The sequence below is a fragment of the Rhamphochromis sp. 'chilingali' genome, assembly GCF_963969265.1.
Source record: "Rhamphochromis sp. 'chilingali' genome assembly, chromosome: 1".
In the NCBI taxonomy this organism is placed as follows: domain Eukaryota; kingdom Metazoa; phylum Chordata; class Actinopteri; order Cichliformes; family Cichlidae; genus Rhamphochromis; species Rhamphochromis sp. 'chilingali'.
In genome coordinates, this window is record NC_137929.1 from 68745994 (window position 1) to 68769216 (window position 23223).

At 41.4% G+C, this 23223-nt stretch overlaps 1 protein-coding gene across 1 annotated transcript in view; it reads right to left on the minus strand.

Moving 5' to 3' along the window:
* Positions 1-23223, minus strand: part of LOC308395936 (NACHT, LRR and PYD domains-containing protein 3-like) — a 352248-nt gene that overhangs the window by 276342 nt on the left and 52683 nt on the right. The window lies entirely within an intron of this gene.

Here is a 23223-nt window from a genome sequence, read left to right on the forward strand (position 1 = left end):
TTCTGGGGATTACAGTTCAGTCCATGTTTTAACGCAAGTTAAAAAAATGGACACCACAGTAATATTTTTTGTTCAGATTCAGTTTTTATCTAATTACACTTGAAGTTTTATCAAACTGGATTCCCTAAAGATGCCACAATGCTCTCAGGAAGAAGCCTTATAGGAAAGCCTGCAGAATAAATCCTGTAGTTGACGCTTTAAACAAAGTATGATCCGTGCCTCTTTATTTTATTACCCAGGTGGAGTAATTGTCCTCAAAATGACTCCTATGTAAAACAGTAACAATGATAAGATTGTTGTAAACATGTTAAAGTAAAGCATAACTTTGGAAACTGATTAAAAGTAATCAAAGTTGGTAGCTACCCTTGTTGGTAGCAGGTAAAGTGAGCTTCAAGTACAGTAGCTTTGCTAATGATGCACAAATGGTATTTGTAACAGTGAGGTTAATCAGGCTCATATATCTTTTCAATTTATGTTTTTTATGTGTGTTTTCAGGTGAGACGCATCTACCATTACCAATGTACACATTGTTTAATAATGGCTTTATATGAACAGTTATTTACAAGTTACTTGATATGAGTTCGAGTTTATTGTATTCAGTGATAAAAGTAATATGCTTAAAGTAACCTGAGCAAATACTGGTTTACCATAATCAGTGTGAGCAAATGTTCAGATTAGAGTGATTACTTTAGTTTTCATGTAATCTAATAAGAAATACTTTTGTCTTATTAACAAACAATAATAAATATTCAAAACAGAACGAACTGTTCATTTGTTTCTATTTTTAATATTGCAGTTTTTAAAATTTAACTCCATACAACATTTGTCAAAAACAAACAAACAACTAAAACATTTTCTTGTTTATGTGCCATGTTAAAGTTTAACTTTTTAAAGAAAACATTTTCTTAATTGCAAAAATATATAAATAATCTCAAGTCAAAGGCCAAATTCAAGTAAAAATAGATATAGACACAATCACCCCAACCGGTTGCAGCAGATGGCCCCGCCCCTCCCTGAGCCTGGTTCTGCCGGAGGTTTCTTCCTGTTAAAAGGGAGTTTTTCCTTCCCACTGTCACCAAAGTGCTTTATAGCGGGTCATATGGTTATTTGGTTTTTCGCTGCATGTATTACTGTAAGGTCTACGTTACAATATAAAGCACCTTGCGGCAACTGTTGTGGTGATTTGGCGCAATATAAAGAAAATTGAATTCAAACCAGTGTAGCCGCTTAATTTTAAAAAGCTGGCTTAAGACTTGAAATCCTATATTGTAAATTTGGCCTGTGAGGTCATATAGATTCATGTGAGCATGAGTGGAGTGTGTCACTGTGGTGGCGATGTTTGTAGGTGTACCTCTGCTGTCATAGCCCTCCCCTGCACCCCCCACATCAAGAAAATGTTAAATAAACAAGGAAATAATTTTTAGAAATTAGAATAAAACTTCCTGTTCCTGCTTGCTGGACAGTCCACAGTGAGGTGCTTTATGTCTTTTTTCCATAAACAAGTCCATTCATAAGCCATATCTACACTGTCTTTGTGTGACGGGGGAAAATCTGTATCTTAAAATTCAAATACTGAGTACAAAGAGAGAGTGTGTTAGTACAGATGGTTATTTACTGCACAGCTGTCTGCATGAACACCAGTGTTGGGGGAAAACTCTGTAAAAGACCCAGGAGAAATAAAGACACAATGAGACAAGATCACTTTTTATGCTTTAACGTGCACACGGGTAAGCTGTTCAGAACAACTCACAACGTGTACAGAGGCTGGGCACTTTTTATAGGAAAGACAGTGAGAACAGGATAAGAAAATACAAAACAGATAAAATAAACAACTCCATATGTGGCGCTAGTCTCGTCAGCAGAGAGCTGTGAGAGATAAAACAATCTGTCCCAAAACAGTATGTCTTTGCTGAGAAAGTCTAAAAAGATAATTCTAAACTAATCTAACCATAGACAAAAGGGCATGCTTGCACATTTAAAAGAAGGTAAAGAAACATAGAATCATTTTTCCTGTAACATTCCCTCCTGTTTTAACTTATTTTAAATGTATACAACAATTGTCTGTGAAGGTTATTTATTAAGTATCTTAAGCAATTTTTTAATTTTCAAAATGTCAGCATAGCAGAAATGGAAATCATTTGGTTTAAAGAATAAAACAAAATAAAATAATAAAAAGAACAAAGAAAATCATAGTAATTGAAATAACAAGTGGAATAAACAAGAAAAAATAATAAAACTAAACTACAAAAAAAATAAATGCAACAAATAAAAGGATGAAAACCTTATATGTAACATGAAAACTTTATGTTTAAAATGAAAACTCCAAAAAGTAAAATAATGAGAACCTTATATCTAAAATGAAAACTCTATGCTTAAAATGAAAACTTCAAAAAATAAAAGGATGAAAACTTTATATTGAAAATGAAAAACTTTATGTTTAAACTGAAAACTTCAAAAAATAAAAGGATGAAAACCTGCATAACCTACTAATGTTTTAATCAGTGCGTGATCACTTGACAAGTCATTTTTAATCACCACGTCATTCATTAGCAGTTATTACAAGTTCTCCTCTAACAGAATTGCAACGGGATGCTGGTCTTCTTCAGGCACGGCAACATAAGCAGTCATTGTAGTTGTTATCATCTTTGAAATCATTACTCTTAGGCATGGCAACACACACAACACTAATATGAGCAGTGCTATCATGATGAGGCCTAGAAGGACAAACGGCTTTGCTACAGCAGCCGGCCATGAACCGCCGAACAGCCAGTCCAGCCAGTCTAGCCAGCCTTGTGCTGCAGCTGCTCCAGGTGTGTGGTCAGTGACATATTTTTGCAGAATGGACAAATTCTGCAAAGCTTCATAAATGTCTCCTCCAGCTTCATATCCATCAGGGATAAAAGTGCAACATGTTTCCCCGATCAGCTTGCAAACTCCTCCTTGTGATGCTGTTAGCAGGTCTAGTGTCAGTCTGTTCTGCAGCACCATCGTTCTGATGGCCTGCTGTTCTCCTGCTAAGGCGGTTCCCAGGGTCTTAGTCAAGTTGATGTGTCGTAGCAGAGCATATCGGTTGATCTCCACATGATCCCGCACCTCGGCAACTCCAATGCCGGGGATCAAGCTCTGTAAGAATTTCACTCCTCCTCCCCAGATGCGAAACTCTCCCGGCACTCCAGTGTCCACAGTAATGCCGAAAGAATTGGGTGAGGTGAAGTCCACTTCACGTCTCTGTCGGCGGCTTGGGTGATGTGCAACACGTTGCATGAAGAAAACGTGATCTGATAATTCCACTAGGGCGCACAGACCTCCCCAACCTTCAGGGAGTGACAGATAAGCCTTGTTGCCACATAGGAAGTACCAGTCAGCCAAAACTCTGGTTCCTCTACTGCTGGGTGCCGTCCGTGCACATCCTGTCTGGTACTGAGTCTTTGTTTGTAGTGGCATTCGGTAGCTGTAGTTTGAGCGACAGTTGAGGCTCATCAGTGTCGCGTTACTGGCACAGGTTTCGTTGAGTGAACAGTCCATACACTTCCTCTCGTTCCTCGGTGGGCAGAAAGTGTATATGTATTTGCATAGGTAAGTAGGCAGCTCCCCCACTGCCCGCGATCCATTGTTCATCACACATACTGGAAGTTGTGCTGCGTTCAGCTTGTTCAGTAGAATTACATCAGGCAGTGGGTCTGAGACTTGGGGCCAGGTCAGTAGGTAGGTCTGTCCGGAACAGTGCACATTCGTGAGTGATGATGACCTCCAGGTTGCTTTTGCTGGGATGCTGTAGTTGGCCTTGGACCAAAGAGTACCGTAGCCTGGATGTGTTGCCAGGCCCAACAGACACCAACTGCGATCTTCAGGTATGCTGTACGGCCACAGGCCAGACGTCTGTGAGGATAGAGGCATATGGGTACATGCATAGCAGTCAGTTTTGTTATTCAAGTGAGCTGTAGTGTTCATAAACTGCCACCAAAAGTTAGTGGCGTATCCATGGGGAAACTCGGTGTACTGTCCTTTGTCATACAGTGTCTGCCTTTTCTTCATATTGCGTGACTTGTTGTCCCTCACGGAAACAAAGATGAGGAGCCCGGCCATGGTCAGGGCCGCTGCAGTTACTAAAAGCCACCACCGCATGACGACGGGACACACCCTCCTGTCGTGAATAGTTCCCCCCGGCCAGGAAAGCTGACCCCTCCACCGGGCGAGATCACAACAAGTGGGCACGCCTGCTGTCAGCTGTGTTTAGATGGCTTCACTTACTCGCCTGCAGTGACTCTGATGGATCCAGGATGGTCGTTCCGCAATTTTGCAAGCGGTCGGTGTAGTGAGGAGGACTTGGTATGGCCCCTCCCACCTGGGTGTGCTCCAGTTTTTCCTTTGGAGCACCTTGATCAGAACCCAGTCACCGGGCTGTGATCTGCAAGACACTTGATAGACATCATTACATTCTTCGTCATTTACAATCATCTCTTTATTTTCCTACAACTTAGACATACATTTTGCTACTGAAATTGTATCTGCCTTTTTCACTGGGTAGATTTCTGGCCACTTTGAGAATACATCTATAACCACTAGGGTGTATTTTTACCCTTGGCATTCATTTAGCTCAATAAAGTCCATATGGATTGTGTGGTCTCAGGTTTCCCTGAGCATTATATTTTTGACACGTCATGCACGTTCTGACAAATTGTTTTGCTGAGGTTTCAAAATTTACAAAATTTACAGTGTAGAATTTACAGTGTAGAAATGAGAGTTGACAATACTGGTCAGTCCAGTCCCCCCGTTGACAAATGCGTACAGCCATGAGTCACTAATGCCGCCATTTTGTGGAGGAATTTTGGCAACACTAGCTTGCCATAACACATCATTAAGTCGTTTGTCAGAACTGCACCGTGTTTTAACCATTTTGCCTGCTCGGCTGTGCTTGCTGCTTTATGTTCATTTTTCAACACATCCAGTGGAATCTGATGTGTGTTTACTGCCATCAATGTGATGTTTGTCTTTTGTGCCGCCTGTTTTGCTGCTCTGTCAGCAAAGTTATTGCCTGTAGCAATGAAAGAGGCGTTGTAAGAGTTTGGCATGCTGAACTGGTTTTCCAGTTGGCGTAATCATTCCTCTGTTATGCCAAATTTTTTGCAGAATGATGCACAGCAGAGAAAACATACTGGCTGTCTGTATGTATGTTTATTAGTTTGTCTTTGTGTATTTAGCTTTCGCGTATCACAGCTATCAGCTCAGCGCTCTGTGCAGAACATGAAGAAGAAAATGGTTTTGCTTCTATTATTTTACTATCTGTGGTTACTGCGTAACCTACACAATTTCGGCCTGTGCTGTAAGGTCAAATGCTAATACCAGAAAAGAATGGCATGACTGCTATCTTAAGTTTTGTCAGAGCGTCTCTACCTAGCAAAGTTACTGGACACGACGGGTCATATGCATTTAATAAAGCACCTGCGGCCACTTGCTGTATGTACTAGTTCTAAAGGGGCAGTTAATTGTTGTACAGTTGTGTGACCTGCAGCTGACTGTACAACTAATTCGTCCTTTGAAAACTGTAAGTTTAAGTGGCTGCCTCAAAACTGTTTTGGATTATTTCTCTGTGGCCTACTCCTACGATCTCGTGGGAAGTGACCTTCCTCTCCACGGTTCTAGCAGGCGTTGTCTCTATGTTATCTGCTGTTTCTGCGTGGCTGTCTGCAGCCTTGGTGTTTGTGACTTTGCTCGCCTCTCTGTTCCTGATAGCCACCTGCGGATTAGTGTTTTAGTCTGTTGTCAACAGTCAGCCTTATTTTTAAGTTACAGAATGCTTCTTCTTCTTTTTTTTTTCTTTTTTTTTCTTGGTTTGGGAGAATAGATGCAACTCTACATTTTCACTTAAGGCAGTTTTGAATAATTTCTAGTTTGTCAAACAATTCATGGATCTCACACATTTCAAACTTTCAAGTTAGGGTTGTTTCCCATTTATACATATATATATATATATATTTAACTTTGCATAGCTCACAGCTCATAGCTCACAGCTCTAAACCGAGGCATTTTTCAATCATATGCCTAATCACTATGTGTCACTGTGATTCTCAAGTATTGTCACAAGTTCGTTTAAATTCGTTTCCAAAACCAACAAAATAATCAAACAAAAACAAAAAAAAAAACATAAACGTGTCAGGACACAAAAGAAAAAAGAAAAATGCTGCCACCCGAACAAGGCAGAAGTCTGCATATGTTGGCTTGTAATAGCATGCAGCTTGTAACATGGTAGACTAATGTGCCTGTGTTAATTCAGCTCCATATTATTGTGTGAAGTTGCACTGGGTTGGGAGTGGTTTTGTGTGTGTCACATTTTTGGTGAGCCAATGGCTGGAATGGGGTTGGACTAATTAGAGGCAAGTGTACTTGATTGCACTGATACACTGGTCTACTTATAGCCCACACTACAAACACTGCTGTGTTGTTTTGTCTCTCTGTGCAGGTATGTAATGTGATGAAATCAGATATGATTGGGATGGATTGGTTTTGCGCTATGAATTTTATATTAAGTGTGTCGTTTTGTCTCTCTGTGCAGTCCAGGGCCTATTATATGCCACAGCCTAAAGGCAGCAGGGTTGCAGAGGCTTGAGTGACCACTGACTATATGCTTGCAGGGTGGTGGGTCTCCAAGTACAACTTCTAACCCTGTTAAAGGCAACATGTGGAGTGCAACTTGGCCGTGTGTCATAGCTGGCTCTGGCCTTGGGACTGTGTGTTTTTATACAATTCTTAAGTGGGACACTGGACTGTTTTATCTTTTATCTCTTGATATATTTTTCGTCAATAAATTATCTTTTAGAATTTTATTGACTGACATCTTTTTGCCCACGACTGAGACGGTTGGTCAGACCTACAGTCTTTCTTTTGGTGTGTTACAGCAGCTTCTGCTCTAAAAGAAACAAATGAATAAAAAGAAAAGAAAATGTGGAACATGCTCATCAGCTTAGCAGTGTCTACATATTTAATTCAGCTTCTCAACCCGTAGTTTTAGCTGTTGTCTACAGGGTTTTGCTTATTGGTTGTTATTATAGGTGTGCTCTATCTCAGCAATGTGTCATTCTAGGATGATAGGTTTCAAGCTGGTCAAGTGCCTCTATGCACTTCATTAGTTTAGTTATTCTCTGTATTGTCTTCATCTCACATGTCATTACACTGAGTTTCAGCAAACCTTAAGCTTGATGTAGACTACTGCTTAACAATTATCCACCTCACATCATAACCGATTAAGGTGCCTCTTCATATTAATATTATGTCATTGTTAATATTATCCTCTTTGTCTTATATAACAGCAGTAGCATATTATAATATTTTATCAGTGTGTACCACTATACTACTCCTGAGCCAATTTGTTAGTTAGGATCATCTTATTCAGCAAACAGATAATTTAGAATTCATCCAATCTGCGGTCACATTTGTTCTCTCTGTTGCATGGCGGACCAGGCAGTTCTATTATAATATATTATTTATATTTTATTTTGTATCCATCAAGGGCTTCAGATGACCTGCAGAATCATCCTTTTCCCAGGGTGGAGACAGTTACCTTTTCACACACTGTCCTTGGCTGAACAATGACACAGCCTTAATATACTTTATTTATGTTATTAAAATATTTTCGTGTGAATTATTTGCTTTATATTCATTTTATACATGCTGGGCATGGTCATCATGCCAACTGTGTTTCATTGTTAATATCACTTTACAGGTTGTTATCCTTGCTATTATTAATTTCAAATACTCTAAAGATTTCTACTGTAATTTTCCCTTCATCTTTATTTCGTACTTTTTATATTTATATCTACTCAGTGGGGTCTGTTTTCAACCCTTTTAAACTACTTCAAACTACTTTGATCTCTAGTTTTCACTTAATAAGGGATTATTAAGTTCTTCCTGATATGGGTGGTGCTGCAGATGCGGCTGCAGGAATGAGTGATGGCTTTCTAAAAGGGTTGTGGGCACTGCACAGTGTCTCGTCTTCTGGTTTTACTAAACTGGCAGTTGAGTTCTGGTCTTCTGACTGTTTATATTTTGTTTTCTTAAATCTCTCAGTTTACAGACACTGTTTTTGTCCGGCGTCTGGACTTTTCTTTTCTCACCACTGCTCGTCAGCAGGAGTGAGTTTTAATTTCACTTGCTTGATTACCCATCTTATTTATGTATTTACTTATTTTTAAGTAATATATACACGATACAGCTGCTATCACCTTCGCTGGTATTAGAGACGAGAGTGGTTGCTCACACGCCCTTCTACTTTCGGACTATTTCCAAAAGCGGTGTGAACTTTACGAGACGGAACTCGACCGTTCTCTCAACTCACCAGCACGTCAGTGAACAGCAGTAAAAGAAAAACACAGTAGGAGCAGCTCAGTCTCTTATTGGACCGTGAAAATTCAGCTTGCTCCGTTAATTAAAACAATACACACACATACATTCACATTCACACTTATTCGCGCGATCGGAACCCTTATCATAAGGGGAGCTGCCAGTCTTTCTGTAGACGAGCTACTTATTCCCTTGACCCAGCTGGGGGAGCTACCCAGAGCTCCAAACCTAACCCACAAGAGTGGGGAGCTTCCAGTCGACGAGCTCCAAGCTACCAGCCGACGAGCTACTTTAAACCTAACCCACAGAGGTGGGGAGCTTCCAGTCGACGAGCTCCAATGCTAACAGTCGACGAGCTACTTTCGCTATTTTAAATTCCCTGAATTTAAAATACGCTTTTACGCAAAATTGTGTCAGTGTGTCTGTATCTACCTGGTCAGTGTCGCCGGGTCTGGTCCACCTCGATCGGGCCCCACCACCGTGGGTCGCTTTCTAGAACGTTGGCCAAGACTCGAATTTAACGCCCTTGGTCTTTGACCACACACCTAGTGTGTGGGCTGTCGACAGACGAACAACGTGGACTGGTCACGGAGATGGGACACGATGGAGGCGCTCCGGCTCCGAAGGACCAAGAAATGTTGGGGGAAAACTCTGTAAAAGACCCAGGAGAAATAAAGACACAATGAGACAAGATCACTTTTTATGCTTTAACGTGCACACGGGTAAGCTGTTCAGAACAACTCACAACGTGTACAGAGGCTGGGCACTTTTTATAGGAAAGACAGTGAGAACAGGATAAGAAAATACAAAACAGATAAAATAAACAACTCCATATGTGGCGCTAGTCTCGTCAGCAGAGAGCTGTGAGAGATAAAACAATCTGTCCCAAAACAGTATGTCTTTGCTGAGAAAGTCTAAAAAGATAATTCTAAACTAATCTAACCATAGACAAAAGGGCATGCTTGCACATTTAAAAGAAGGTAAAGAAACATAGAATCATTTTTCCTGTAACAACCAGAGAAGAACCAGATGTAAGTTTCAAACCTGCAGGCTCATTTCATGTCTGTGTACAGAGGTGCTGTGTGGACCACATTTGAACTGTTGCTTTTTTCTTCTTGGACAATTTTAAACAGATGATCATTTATTAAGAACAATCATATATTTCTTACAGCAGTGTGTGACAAACTAGATATCTGTGTTTAATATAAAGTGCTGCGTGTCCATCAAACACTGAAGAGCTGCTGGATTCATTGTTTCCTCCAAATGACAGAAAAGTCATTTTCATGTGACAGAGCGACGATGCAGTGGAGTCTGTTTCTGCTTCTTCTGATGGGTGAGTGATCATTTTACCAGGGCTCCTGATTGTTTCCACCTGAAATCCTTTAGTTTGATCAGGACTCATTAAACAAATGAACTCTTACTGAGACAATCAAGGATTGACCTGTAAACTGGACAGTTTGATGGGAACATGAGTTTCCTGCTTGTATCAGCAGATATTCAACAGTATTTCTTCTGTTTCAGGTCAGTGTGTCCTCATCACATGTCAGCTGTATGAGTACCACTTTATTAAAGAAGAGATGAGCTGGGATGAAGCACGGGCATACTGCAGAGAGAACTACACAGACCTGGCCAAAGTGTTTGACCTGACAGACATGAGAAGACTTCAAGACTCTGCACAGAATCAAACACAAGCCTGGATTGGACTGTACAGCGAGCCAGGAAGAGACAACAGGACGTGGCACTGGTCTCTGCCGGGGGTGAGATACACTGAAAATAAGACCTGTTGGGGAGATGGACAGCCAAATGATTATGGTGGCACCCCTGAGAACTGTGTGAGGACAGTAGACAAGTGGGAAGATTTTCCATGTAGTGACACATTTCAGTTCATCTGCTATGACGGTGAGAATATGTGAACAGTAATATGATGAAACAATATTTAATAATGTTATAATGTAGTTTATAATCTGTGTTATATCATATGGTCTTGAAAGAGACAGTTTGAAGAATGAGAGAAATTAGTTGATAAAGATGTTTTTGTGTTTTTCTGTTGACTCGACAGAAACAATGAAAGACAATAAAACCTTTCATTTGAATGATAAGTCTGTGACCTGGACTCAGGCTCAGAACTTCTGCAGACAGCATCACACCGACCTGGCCAGTGGACTCGATCAGATATACAGTGAAGAGTTTAAGACGCTGCTGAACTCTAGAGCCCCTAAGGTGAACTCGTGGATCGGCCTGTTCAGAGACAGCTGGAGGTGGTCAGATGGGAGTAACTTCTCTTTCAGATACTGGGACATGGACTCATTTAATGATGGACTAAACAACAGGACATGTGCTACGACTCTGTTAGAGAGATCAGGAAGATGGAGCTCTGCTGGATGTGACCAAAGAAAGCCTTTCTTCTGCTATGATGGTGAGTTTACACAGATTTATCTCAGCTATTTGTCCAATAGATGAACTGCTGGACTCAAATCAAATCAAATCAAATCACTTTTATTGTCACATCACATGTGCAGGCACACTGGCACAGCACATGCGAGTGAAATTCTTGTGTGCGAGCCCCACAAGCAACAGAGATGTGCAAACACAACAACACAAACGAGCAAAATACAAGAATGGCCAACCTGAAACTAATAAATATATGTACAATATATAATAGTGTATGCATTTCTGGATGTGTATACTAAATATTTTCCTACGTGTGTGTGTGTGTGTGTGTGTGTGTGTGTGTGTGTGTGTGTGTGTGTGTGTGTGTACACATTTTTACAAATTAAATAGTAAAAAAAAAAAAAAAAAAAAAAAATAATAATAATAATAAAATATATAAAATATACAGAGTTGAATATGTGCAAAACAAGTGGCATTTATATACAGTGTGGAGTGCACTGAGAGGATTTGGGTCAGTTATCTTTTTGTATCTCGGTTGACTCCGTCTGAGATGTACAATTTAACCACACTGTTTATTAAAACTGCGGACAACCTTTAATTATTAACTGCAAAACAAATTTACTGCATGTGTACAGTGAGTCTTACTCAATGCAGACCTACTGATATTTTATATATTTAAACCTCTTCCTTCCTAACAAAGCTCTCTGTCTTTTCTCATCTTTACTATATAAATATTCATTAGAACTGTTCACCTACACAGTCACAGGTGTAACTGTCTGTTGGGTCTGTGTTTCCACAAGCCCCGCTAACTCTAGAGACTTATTCATCATGAAGAAAACAAGACAGTCGATCGATCGATTATTTGCGCAAGGGAGGCCTCGTCTGTGTCCACCACGAAAATGACTCCCAGATCTGACCTCCTCCTGCTACCTTTGATTGGGAGACTGTTCACACAAAACACGTCAGAACAAAGCCACGCCCACATGGTCCTAAGATAAGGCATTTTATGTATATGTGTGAACTTCTGTAAGAATGTGTGTGTGTGTGTGTGTGTGTGTGTGTGTGTGTGTGTGTGTGTGTGTGTGTCAGACCTCCTGCTGACCAAAGGGTCGTAAACCCATGAAGCTTACATCAAAAGAAACAGATCTTTCAGATAGGATGTATCTACAATAAAACCTCCCCCAGCACAGAGTGGTTGGAGAGGTGGTCAGGATCAAAGGGATGGCTTTGATCCTACTGCTTGAACTAAGACTGTACAAATTTAAGAAACACAATGGCAACATTCAACAATTAGACTTAACACTGTCCAAATGTTTGTGCCTGTTTGTCTTGTTTCTGTAAGTGTGGACGGTTCATGTCTGTCATTGTTCATAAAGCACAGCAAAGACTCAGAGCTCTTTGGGTTTTGTGGTGACAGATAACGTGATCCTGATCCGTGAAGAGAAAACCTGGGAGGAAGCCCTTTATTACTGCAGAGAGAAACACTATGATCTGATTTCCATCACCAACCACCAGGAGCAGGCGTGGCTCCAGGAACAAGCAAAAGACGCCTCCACTGCTTTTGTCTGGCTGGGGCTGCGCTACACCTGCACTCTGGGCTTCTGGTTCTGGGTCACTGATGAGGTCATTGGATATAAGAACTGGGACTCAAACAGCACAGTTGATGTCTGTGACATGTCTGGAGCCATGGAGACAGCAGGAGAGCAGAAGTGGGTCAGTAAGCCTGATGATAATAAGTTTAATTTCTTCTGTTCTAAACATTAAAAGCACTGTAAACAGCACCAACAGCTTCTTATCTCCTTTAGGTTTTATTTAGCGCACTTTTTATTTTCCTACATCAACAAAAACTTAATTTTGTTATTGAAAAAGAATCTATTCACTATACAATGTGTAGGTTTTATTATATTGATGTTGTGGTTAAAATCTGGTGATGGTTTTATATATAAAGTAATAATACATAAAGGTTATGAAGTGTTGTTAATTGAATTCACTGTTGATGAATAAACTGTTAAACCACAGTTGTTGTTTTTAATAATCAAATTACAGCATGAAACAAAGTGTTAAAGTACTTTGAGTGATCAGGAAGAACTTTATAAAACTACATATGCCCCCATCCCTGTTTTAATCTTCTTATAAATCTGTTAGTTTAAATTCACCAAAACTTTCGGATTTCGATGGGATGGAATGGATTTTGTTCATATTTGTGACTCGTAATTTGTTTAATGTTTATACTTATAATTATGAAATGTATTCTTTGGGGTGTTTAGTTTTGAACCTTGTTCTCAGGTGTCTTATGGTTAATTCCACTCTTAGTGTTCAGCCCTCTCGTGTCCTCTGTATGTAATCCATTCATGTTTGGCTTCCTTTGTCTTGTCTGCTGTCATTTTGTCCACCTGTGTCTCATTCTCCTCAGGTGTCTCCACTTTCCCTGATCACACTTCTCTGTATATGTATGTATATGTATAGTCAACAACTAAACAGCTAGATTTTTATACCTCAGTCAGCTTCTGCATATCTGCACGTGGCTCTTCATAAGTGAGACAGCCATATTCTCTCTCTTTCTCTCTCTCTCTCTCTCTCTCTCCCTCTCTCTCACACACACACACAGACACACACACTGTTAGAGTCAAATTGTTGAATGTTGTCATTGTGTTTCCTAAATTTGTAAAGTCCTGGTTCAAACTGTGTGATCAAACACACTACCTCTCCCCAGCCTGTCGAGGTTTTGGGGGAAAGCTGTAGTGTTTTATCACAGACGCATCCCATGTGAAGGTTCTGTTTCTTGTGTTGTAAGCTTCCTGCTTTTATGATCCTTTTGGTGAGCAGGAGGTCACACAAACGCACCCCTGTGACACACACACACACACACACACACACACACACACACACACACACACACACACACACACACACACACACACACACACACACACACACACACACACACACACACACCATTTGAAACATGATATAAGTTTTAACTGAAGAAACAGCATCAGTGAAGAAAAAGATAACAAGGCAAATTATATTAAATAACAGAAAATAATTCAAATAGGGAGTGTAAGCAGAGCAGTTGTTGAGAAGAGAGTTTTGGTTAATGATACAGTGGCAGATCCCAAATTAGCCAACAAAACAGCACAATGTCAGGAACATCACCTCTCATCGCCTGCAGTATGACTTGCCGCTGCAGTGGAAGGGCGCACACAAAGTCTTGTGTTGTTGGTCAGTTCACTCTGAAGTCTGACTATTAACCAATGAGAACCCATAGAGTCACAGGTGCCACGCCCCTTTAAGCACTGAGAAAAGTTCCTTTTAAAGTTTTAACTATGACTTTTAACTAATGAAATTAACAAGTGACATGTACTGAACATCCTGATGCAGTCATGTGACAAACTCATGATCTGGGAACTCATGACATCATTTCCAAAATGGCAGCACACCTGGGCAGTTCATGTTCCCACTTAGCCAATTTTAGAAATCTAGTTTTCTCTTAACAAAAGTAAGTTCGAACCCACTCAGCAGTCTTATCCTTTAATGCACGGAACACCGCCTTTGCCTCCGCGAACACATCGGACTACAAACACGCACATTACCAACTCCGGAAGACGATCAAAGCAGCCAAACGTGAGTACAGGGACAGGGTGGAGCAACAGTTTGACAACCCTCGGAGTATGTGGCAGGGACTAAACACGATCACAGACTTTAGAGGGAAAACCAGCACACCGCAGACCACGGCCTCTCTGTGTGAGGATCTAAACGTATTCTACGCTAGATTCGACACAGCGAACACCATGAGACCGGACAGTGTGCGCACCGCGGATGACGTCAGTGCGCACACTGTGTCTGAGGAGGATGTGCGGAAGTGCTTCAGGAAGGTGAACGCACGCAAAGCTACTGGTCCGGACGGGATTCCCGGCCGCGTCCTCAGGTCATGCGCGGCTCAGCTGGCTGGAGTGTTCACGCACATCTTCAACCTTTCCCTCTCTCTGTCTGTAGTCCCAGCCTGCTTCAAAATGGCCACCATCGTCCCTGTACCCAAATCCTCCACCATCTCCTCATTGAACGACTGGTGACCTGTAGCCCTGACCCCCATCGTAAGCAAATGCTTCGAGAAGCTGGTCAGGGACTTCATCTGCTCTGCACTACCCGACTCACTGGACCCTCTACAGTTTGCATACCGCCACAACAGGTCCACTGATGATGCCATAGCCCTGACACTACACACTGCCCTGTCACACCTGGAGAAGAGAGACACGTATGTGAGGATGCTGTTTGTAGATTACAGCTCAGCATTCAATACCATCGTTCCCTCGAAGCTGGACAGGAAACTGCAGGATCTAGGACTGAGCAGCTCCCTCTGCAGCTGGATCCTTAGCTTCCTGTCTGACAGACGCCAAGTGGTCAGACTGGGCAGCATCACCTCATCCCCCATCACACTGAACACTGGTGCTCCACAGGGGTGTGTACTGAGCCCTCTCCTGTACTCACTCTACACCTACGACTGCACAGCCACTAACAACTCCAACATCATTGTGAAGTTTGCGGACGACACTACAGTGGTGGGTCTTATCACCAACGGTGATGAGACGGCTTACAGGGAGGAGGTCAGCGCCCTGACCCACTGGTGTCAAGACAACCATCTCACCCTCAACGTCGCAAAGACAAAGGAGTTGATAGTGGACTTCCGGAGGTGCAGAGAAGTACACACCCCCATCACCATCAACGGCGCTGCTGTGGAGAGAGTGAGCAGCTTCCGGTTCCTTGGTGTACATCTGGCTGAGGATCTTACGTGGTCAGTACACATAAACAAAACAGTGAAGAAGGCGCAGCAGCGCCTCTTCTTTCTCAGGAGACTGAAAAGATTCGGCATGAGCCCCCGCATCCTCAGGACCTTCTATCACTGTGCCATTGAGAGCATCCTCACTGGATGCATCACCACCTGGTATGGCAACAGCACCGCCTACAACTGCAAAGCTCTCCAGCGAGTAGTGCGGTGCTCTGAACGGATAATTGGAGGTGAGCTTCCCTCCCTCCAAGACATCTACAGGAAGCGCTGCCTGAGGAAAGCAGGGAGGATCATCAAGGACTCCAGTCACCCCAGCATAAACTGTTCAGACTACTTCCATCAGGAAGGAGGTTCTGCAGCATCCGGTCCCGTACCAGCAGACTGAGAGACAGCTTCTTCCACCAGGCCATCAGACTGCTGAACACGTCATAGACACCTCAGCTTCACTACTGGAACTTCAACATTATGCACTACATACCGTACAGTAATGCCACTGTTTTGCACATGTCTCAACTCTGTATATTTTATATATTTATTATTGTTTACTCTATTTAATTTGTAAAATATGTGTGTACACACACACACACACACACACACACACACACACACACACACACACACACACACACACACACACACACACGTAGGAAAATATTTAGTATACACATCCAGAAATGCATATACTATTATATATTGTACATATATTTATTAGTCTCAGATGTAGCCATTCTTGTATTTTGCTTGTTTACATTATTGTATTTTGCACAACTCTGTTGCTTGTGAAGCTCGCACACAAGAATTTCACTTACATGTGCTGTACCAATGTACCTGCACATGTGATGTGACAATAAAAGTGATTTGATTTGATGTGTGGCTGATTTATCCTCATGACTGGAAACTAGGTTTCCAAAACCTGCTGAAACAAAGAAGCTTCCACACAGATGTTGGCACTAGTCTGATGGCTTTGGCTAAACAGCATTAAGAACTGACAACATTAATATGAACATGGTATTGATGATACATAATGTTATTTTCTGTTCTCTTTTTGTACTTTTCTTGTCATATATGTATGTCTTTACTAGTTTATTACAGAAATCTGATCTGTTTCCTGCAACTGCAGTAGGTTGTTGAAAATAACTCTAATATAAAGCAGGATTTTTTTAGCATGCACATTTGTGTGATGTAAAACAAAGCTGTCAAATAATTTGTTGTTAAACCAATCCCGCAAATGTATGATGATCATGTGTTATAGAAATCCAAATAAGAACGAAATTCTGTGTTAATAAGCAAAGGCCTGTCTGGGAGATTCATTTCCAAATAAGGAATAAACAAAGTAGAAATGCTACTGGGTTCTTATGTGTTAATAGTCGTGATTGCCAAACGTTGAAGCTTGTATTGAAAAACGGTTCATTACTCGAAGCTTTTCAGCACAGTCCTCTCTGGTGACATCTGGTGGCCAAAAACATGAAGAACAGCTTGAAGCTACAAAATAAAATGACCTTCTTCATTATGAATGTCCACTATACAGAGTGGAGTTCACAACTCTGTCTGATATTGGGCCACCATTGTTTTGCTTTGAACATTAATTTTCTGCGGTGAAAAAATTGTTATGTTTATTTTTCTAACAAATAAATGTCATCAATAATCTTTCCTTATTTAAACATGTGCCATGGTGTGGTCTTTTTTTGCTTGTGCCACCGTGATGCTGGTAAATACAATAGATGAAAAATACGTATAATATAAATATAATAATGTACAACACATTATGGAGTACGCTTCTACTCTGTGATCCTGCCTCCATGTACTTATGGAATTAACCACTGGACAGCTGGACAGGTATGTTTATAAATAGTATTGTATTAGGTCAAATTTTTTATACGTATTTTAGACCTGGGCCCTATTTCAGGAAGCCGGTTTAGAAAACTCAGAGTGAAAAACGATACTCAGGGTTGAGTAACCCCGAACTGTCCAACTCGGAATATTCGGTTTCAGAAAGGCTGATAACAAGTAGTTCAATCAACGCGGAGTTGCTTTAACCCCAAGTGAAGCGCGCGCACGAGGATACATAAAGCCCTGATTAGTGGAGCACAGATTAAGCGAGTCACCATGGAGACGGAGGGAAAGAAGGCGCGGTCAATGTATTTTACAGCGCTTGAGGCCGAAATTCTGATGGCAGCATATGCCGATAACATGCAAATTTTGCAGAAAAAAAGTAACACAGCCTCAGCTGCAAAACAAAGTGAGCATGCATGGCAAAACAAAGCCGACAGAGTCAATGCGTGAGTGTTAATTTAAACATTGATCTAGGGATTTCCACCCATTTAACACGTTATTTTATTATATTTTATTTTTTATTTTATACATTTCATTTTGTGATGTGATGTGAGCGCAGGTGCAACCCAACAGGCCCCAAACGTTCCTGGCAGCAAGTAAAAATGAAATATAAAAATATAGTCCAAACAGGTAAGGTGTAATTGTATTATGAGCCATAGTGCTTGGTCTGTTTGTCCCATGTAAATCAATTGCAGTTAGAGGCTACATTAATTTTCTTTCTGTAAGCACTTATTGAAATTATCTGAGCACATTACAAGTACATATTTGCTTACTCTGTATGCTCAAATGTGGCCCGTTATAGCCAACAGAAAAAAAGCGGAGGCCCGAAAAACAGGTGGGGGTCCTCCACCACCACCACTCACAGAGGCTGAGCAGTTGGCTTCCACATTTGTGATAATGTTGGCAGCATCACATATGATCTTCACAGTGCAGAGAACACAAATTAGCATCCATTACTATAATGAAATAATTTGTTAGTTTGAAATGCTACAGGGAACTATGTACCTGTACATTAATGCTGTGGAAAGACTTCCTGTTCACATAGTCTCCTTCATTTACTGAAGGAGCAATGATTGGAATGTGAGTGCCATCTGTACAGCCAATCACGCCTGGGAACCGTGAGAATAAATGTCAAATTTAAGTAGTAGTTCAAGTATCACCACATCATAAATTAAGTTTTGTTCATCCTGATACCTGCAATTTTGTGGGATCCCTCTTTGATAAATCTTGTGGGTCTATGACCGGGGAACACCACAAACGAGTACAGGAGACATTTCAGTGCAACTGTAACATTCCTGACTGCCCGACAGACGGTAGCCTTGGAAACGTGCTCAGCGTCATCAATATTATACAGAAAGCTCCCGTTTGCAAAAAACCGAAGTGCAATACAAATAATATGTACAGAACTGAGAGAATGTCCGCGATGTGTCACATGAGCAATATTAGGCCTGAGGATGTTATTCAAATAACTTATAGATTGTGCTGAAAAACGGTAACGTTCACACAGGAAATCATCAGGAAATGATAAAATGTCCAGACGCGCTCTAATCTAGAGTTGGATGTCTCGAGACCGGTCGAGACCACTTTTACGTGGTCTTGGTCTCGTCTTGGTCTCGACGGACTTTTGTCTTGGTCTCGGTCTTGGTCTCGCTGTTTCGGTCCTGCGTTCTCAAATCGACATAGTGTTCGGGAGATTTGGAGTCAACCATCAGCGGAGCGGGGGGTGGCTTACTGGGCTTAAGCCCGGGTCATTTTTTCAGAAGCATGGGATCTTTTGGAGTGTAACTTTTTAGTTAGATGCATGACTGACAACTGTATAAAACAAAAACAACACACGAAGCACAGAGCTCACCGTCGTAAATTCCCCCTAATTTTGGTATGATCCGAGCTCAGGCACTAGGCGACTGAGCACAGCACCCATGTGAGCGAGGGGGGAGAAGCTGCTGCCTGCGAGTTTGCTGCAGACAGAGGAGAGCTTAAGTTTGACCAGGGCCCTGTTTCAGGAAGCCGGTTTAGAAAACTCAGAGTGAAAAACGATACGCAGGGTTGAGTAACCCCGAACTGTCCAACTCGGAATATTCGGTTTCAGAAAGGCTGATAACAATTAGTTCAATCAACGCGGAGTTGCTTTAACCCCAAGTGAAGCGCGCGGACGAGGATACATAAAGCCCTGATCAGTGGAGCACAGATTAAGCGAGTCACCATGGAGACGGAGGGAAAGAAGGCGCGGTCAATGTATTTTACAGCGCTTGAGGCCGAAATTCTGATAAGATAAGAGATAAGATAAGATAGAACTTTATTAATCCCTCGGGTGGGTTCCTCTGGGAAATTCGACTTCCAAAAAAAGCACAGCAACGACCGAAGTTACAGTTACAGAACTGTTATATATATACACACACACACACACACACACACACACACACACACACACACACACACACACATATAAATACAGAGACAAATATAAATAAAATATACAAAGGGGATAAATAGAATAAATAGGAATAAAAAATAAAAATACAAGTGAATTGCACATTTCAAGTATTGAGTCTATTGCACTGTTGACTATTTACAAAAAGTATTGCACAAGGTATTGTACAGTGAGGTGCAGAGGCACTACAGCTTAGTTGTTCCCCCCTCCTTTGTCCTCCTGTTTCCCCTCCCTCTCCCCTCCAGAGAGGAGTTAAACAGTCTGATGGCGTGTGGGACAAAGGAGTTTTTAAGTCTGTTAGTTCTTGTCTTGGGGAGAAGCAACCTGTCACTGAACAGACTCTTCTGATTGTTTATGGCCGTGTGCAGAGGATGCCCAGCATTGTTCATAATGTCCATCAGTTTCTTTAATGGCAGCATATGCCGATAACATGCAAATTCCGCGGAAAAAAGTAACACAGCGACAGCTGCAAAAGAAAGTGAGCATGCATGGCAAAACATAGCCGACAGAGTCAATGCGTGAGTGTTAATATAAACATTGATCGAGGGATTTCCACCCATTTAACACGTTATTTTATCATATGTTATTTTATCATATGTTATTTTATTTGTTATTTTATACATTTTATTTTGTGATGTGATGTGAGCGCAGGTGCAACCCAACAGGCCCCAAACGTGCCTGGCAGCAAGTAAAAATGAAATATAAAAATATAGTCCAAACAGGTAAGGTGTAATTGTATTATGAGCCATAGTGCTTGGTCTGTTTGTCCGATGTAAATCAATTGCAGTTAGAGGCTACATTAATTTTCTTTCTGTAAGCACTTATTGAAATTATCTGAGCACATTACAAGTACATATTTGCTTACTCTGTATGCTCAAATGTGGCCCGTTATAGCCAACAGAAAAAAAGCGGAGGCCTGAAAAACAGGTGGGGGTCCTCCACCACCACCACTCACAGAGGCTGAGCAGTTGGCCCTCAGCCAAAACAGTGGGCGCCCTGTGGCTGAAGGCATCTCTGCGGGGACATCCTCTGAGTCAATAACCCCACAAGACACAAGTGCCTACATAGGGGGTAAATTCAAAATAATACATGATGTGCATACATCCTTTCTTCACAGTCACCTTTGCAGTGCTACTCATTCATTTGATAAACTCTTTACCATAATGGATTATTTTGTAGTGAAGTTATTTTCCGACTGATTTTGCCTTCCCTCAGTCTTGGTTGTCTTTGAGAGCATAATGACAATGAAGTGTAAGGTGCTTGGTATGTTTGTTAATTGCCATTTGGTCCCTTGTAAGTTATAAGTGACCTGTATAAACCTCATATCCTATCAGTTGATGGTGATGGTGTACTGCATCTGGTGCAGCCTCCTGTTGAGCCAGACCAACATGCAGTTGTGAGTAATACTCCACAGATTATATGAGTTTACAGTAGAACAGCAATGTTGTTAATTTCTTTACTGCAGGAAAATAATGAAGAAACATTGACAGCTGTTACAGAGGAGGAAGCAACAGAGACACTTTATGAGGTTTACATCTTACAATGGAAAATATAACAATTGAATAAAATGTGGTACTATAATAAAACCATGGACTTTCTATGTCTCTAACAGAGTGATGAAATGAAGTGGAAGAGGGTCCAGCCACTTCTCCAACAAACCTTTCCTCAGTAAGATGTTCAGCACTGATTTACAACCAACCTAAGTAGGCATGTACTATGAATGTCAGTGCTATTTTCTGTGTTTCAATAGCTCCCTGTAAAGCAGCTGTACAAAACCTATTTGATCAAGAAAATAAAAAAATGCGACTTGGATTTGGAACACTTCAAGCAGCAGACCCAAAAGACCAAGATTGAGATTTTACTGCTGGAACATCAGTTAAGGGTGGGTGAAGTGGTCAGAGATGGACGAATTATTTCAGTGTTTGAACAACATAATAATATACTTATTAATACTTTGTGTACAGGAAACACAGGCGACCAACAAAGCCAGTTGAACAAAAAATCTGTTTATTCTTCTTTCAACATGTTGAGGTGATGGGTCAAAGGAAATGATTGTGACATATGGTGTCTCTGACTGCGCTTCCATCTTGTATGTCCGTGGGAGGGTCAGGATGTTCATGGTTTGGATCACTGCTGATGTTTGGTTCAGAAGGACAGTGTTCTCCTCTAATTGTGGCAATGTTGTGAAGAATCACACATGCCACAATAATGTCACATGCCCTTTCTGGGGTGACCCTGAGTCTTTGCAGGCACTGGAACCGGGCCTTAAGCATTCCGATAGTCATTTCAACTCTGGCTCTTGTCCTGCAATTAGCCAGATTATATCGCTGCTGTGGGCCCGGTTCAGGGTCAGAGTAAGGGGTAAGCAAATAGGGTAAACATGGATACCCCCTATCACCAAGCAAGTAGCCAGTGAACTCTCCTAAGACAGAAGGATACACTTCAGTTCAAATGTCCCTGAAGCAATTGGTCTTTATATATTTTAAAGTATTTTCAACTCACCATGTCCAAATTTTGTGCTCAGTGTACATTCACGGAATATTTGTGAGTCATGGACAGAGCCTGGCCACTTGGCTTCCACATTTGTGATAATGTTGGCAGCATCACATATGATCTTCACAGTGCAGAGAACACAAATTAGCATCCATTACTATAATGAAATAATTTGTTAGTTTGAAATGCTACAGGGAACTATGTACCTGTACATTAATGCTGTGGAAAGACTTCCTGTTCACATAGCCTCCTTCATTTACTGAAGGAGCAATGATTGGAATGTGAGTGCCATCTGTACAGCCAATCACGCCTGGGAACCGTGAGAATAAATGTAAAATTTAAGTAGTAGTTCAAGTATCACCACATCATAAATTAAGTTTTGGTCATCCTGATACCTGCAATTTTGTGGAATCCCTCTTTGATAAATCTTGTGGGTCTATGACCGGGGAACACCACAGACGAGTACAGGAGACGTTTCAGTGCAACTGTAACATTCCTGACTGCCCGACAGACGGTAGCCTTGGAAACGTGCTCAGCGTCACCAATATTATACAGAAAGCTCCCGTTTGCAAAAAACCGAAGTGCAATACAAATAATATGTACAGAACTGAGAGGATGTCCGCGATGTGTCACATGAGCAATATTAGGCCTGAGGATGTTATTCAAATAAATTATAGATTGTGCTGAGAAACGGTAACGTTCACACAGGAAATCATCAGGAAATGATAAAATGTCCAAACGCGCTCTGATCACTCTCTCCCGGCGGAGAGCTCTGCGGAGAATTTGGGCTTCACGATCTACTGGCTCTTCGAGGTAGGGGCACGCCATGTCTGACACTTCCTACTGTCAGGTTTCCGACAAAGGGGCGGAGACAGTCAGGGTTAGTTGTAGTAAACCTGCTAGGGGGCAGGTTAGCTTCACGGCGTGTGTCGTCATAGTGACTCACTCAGGC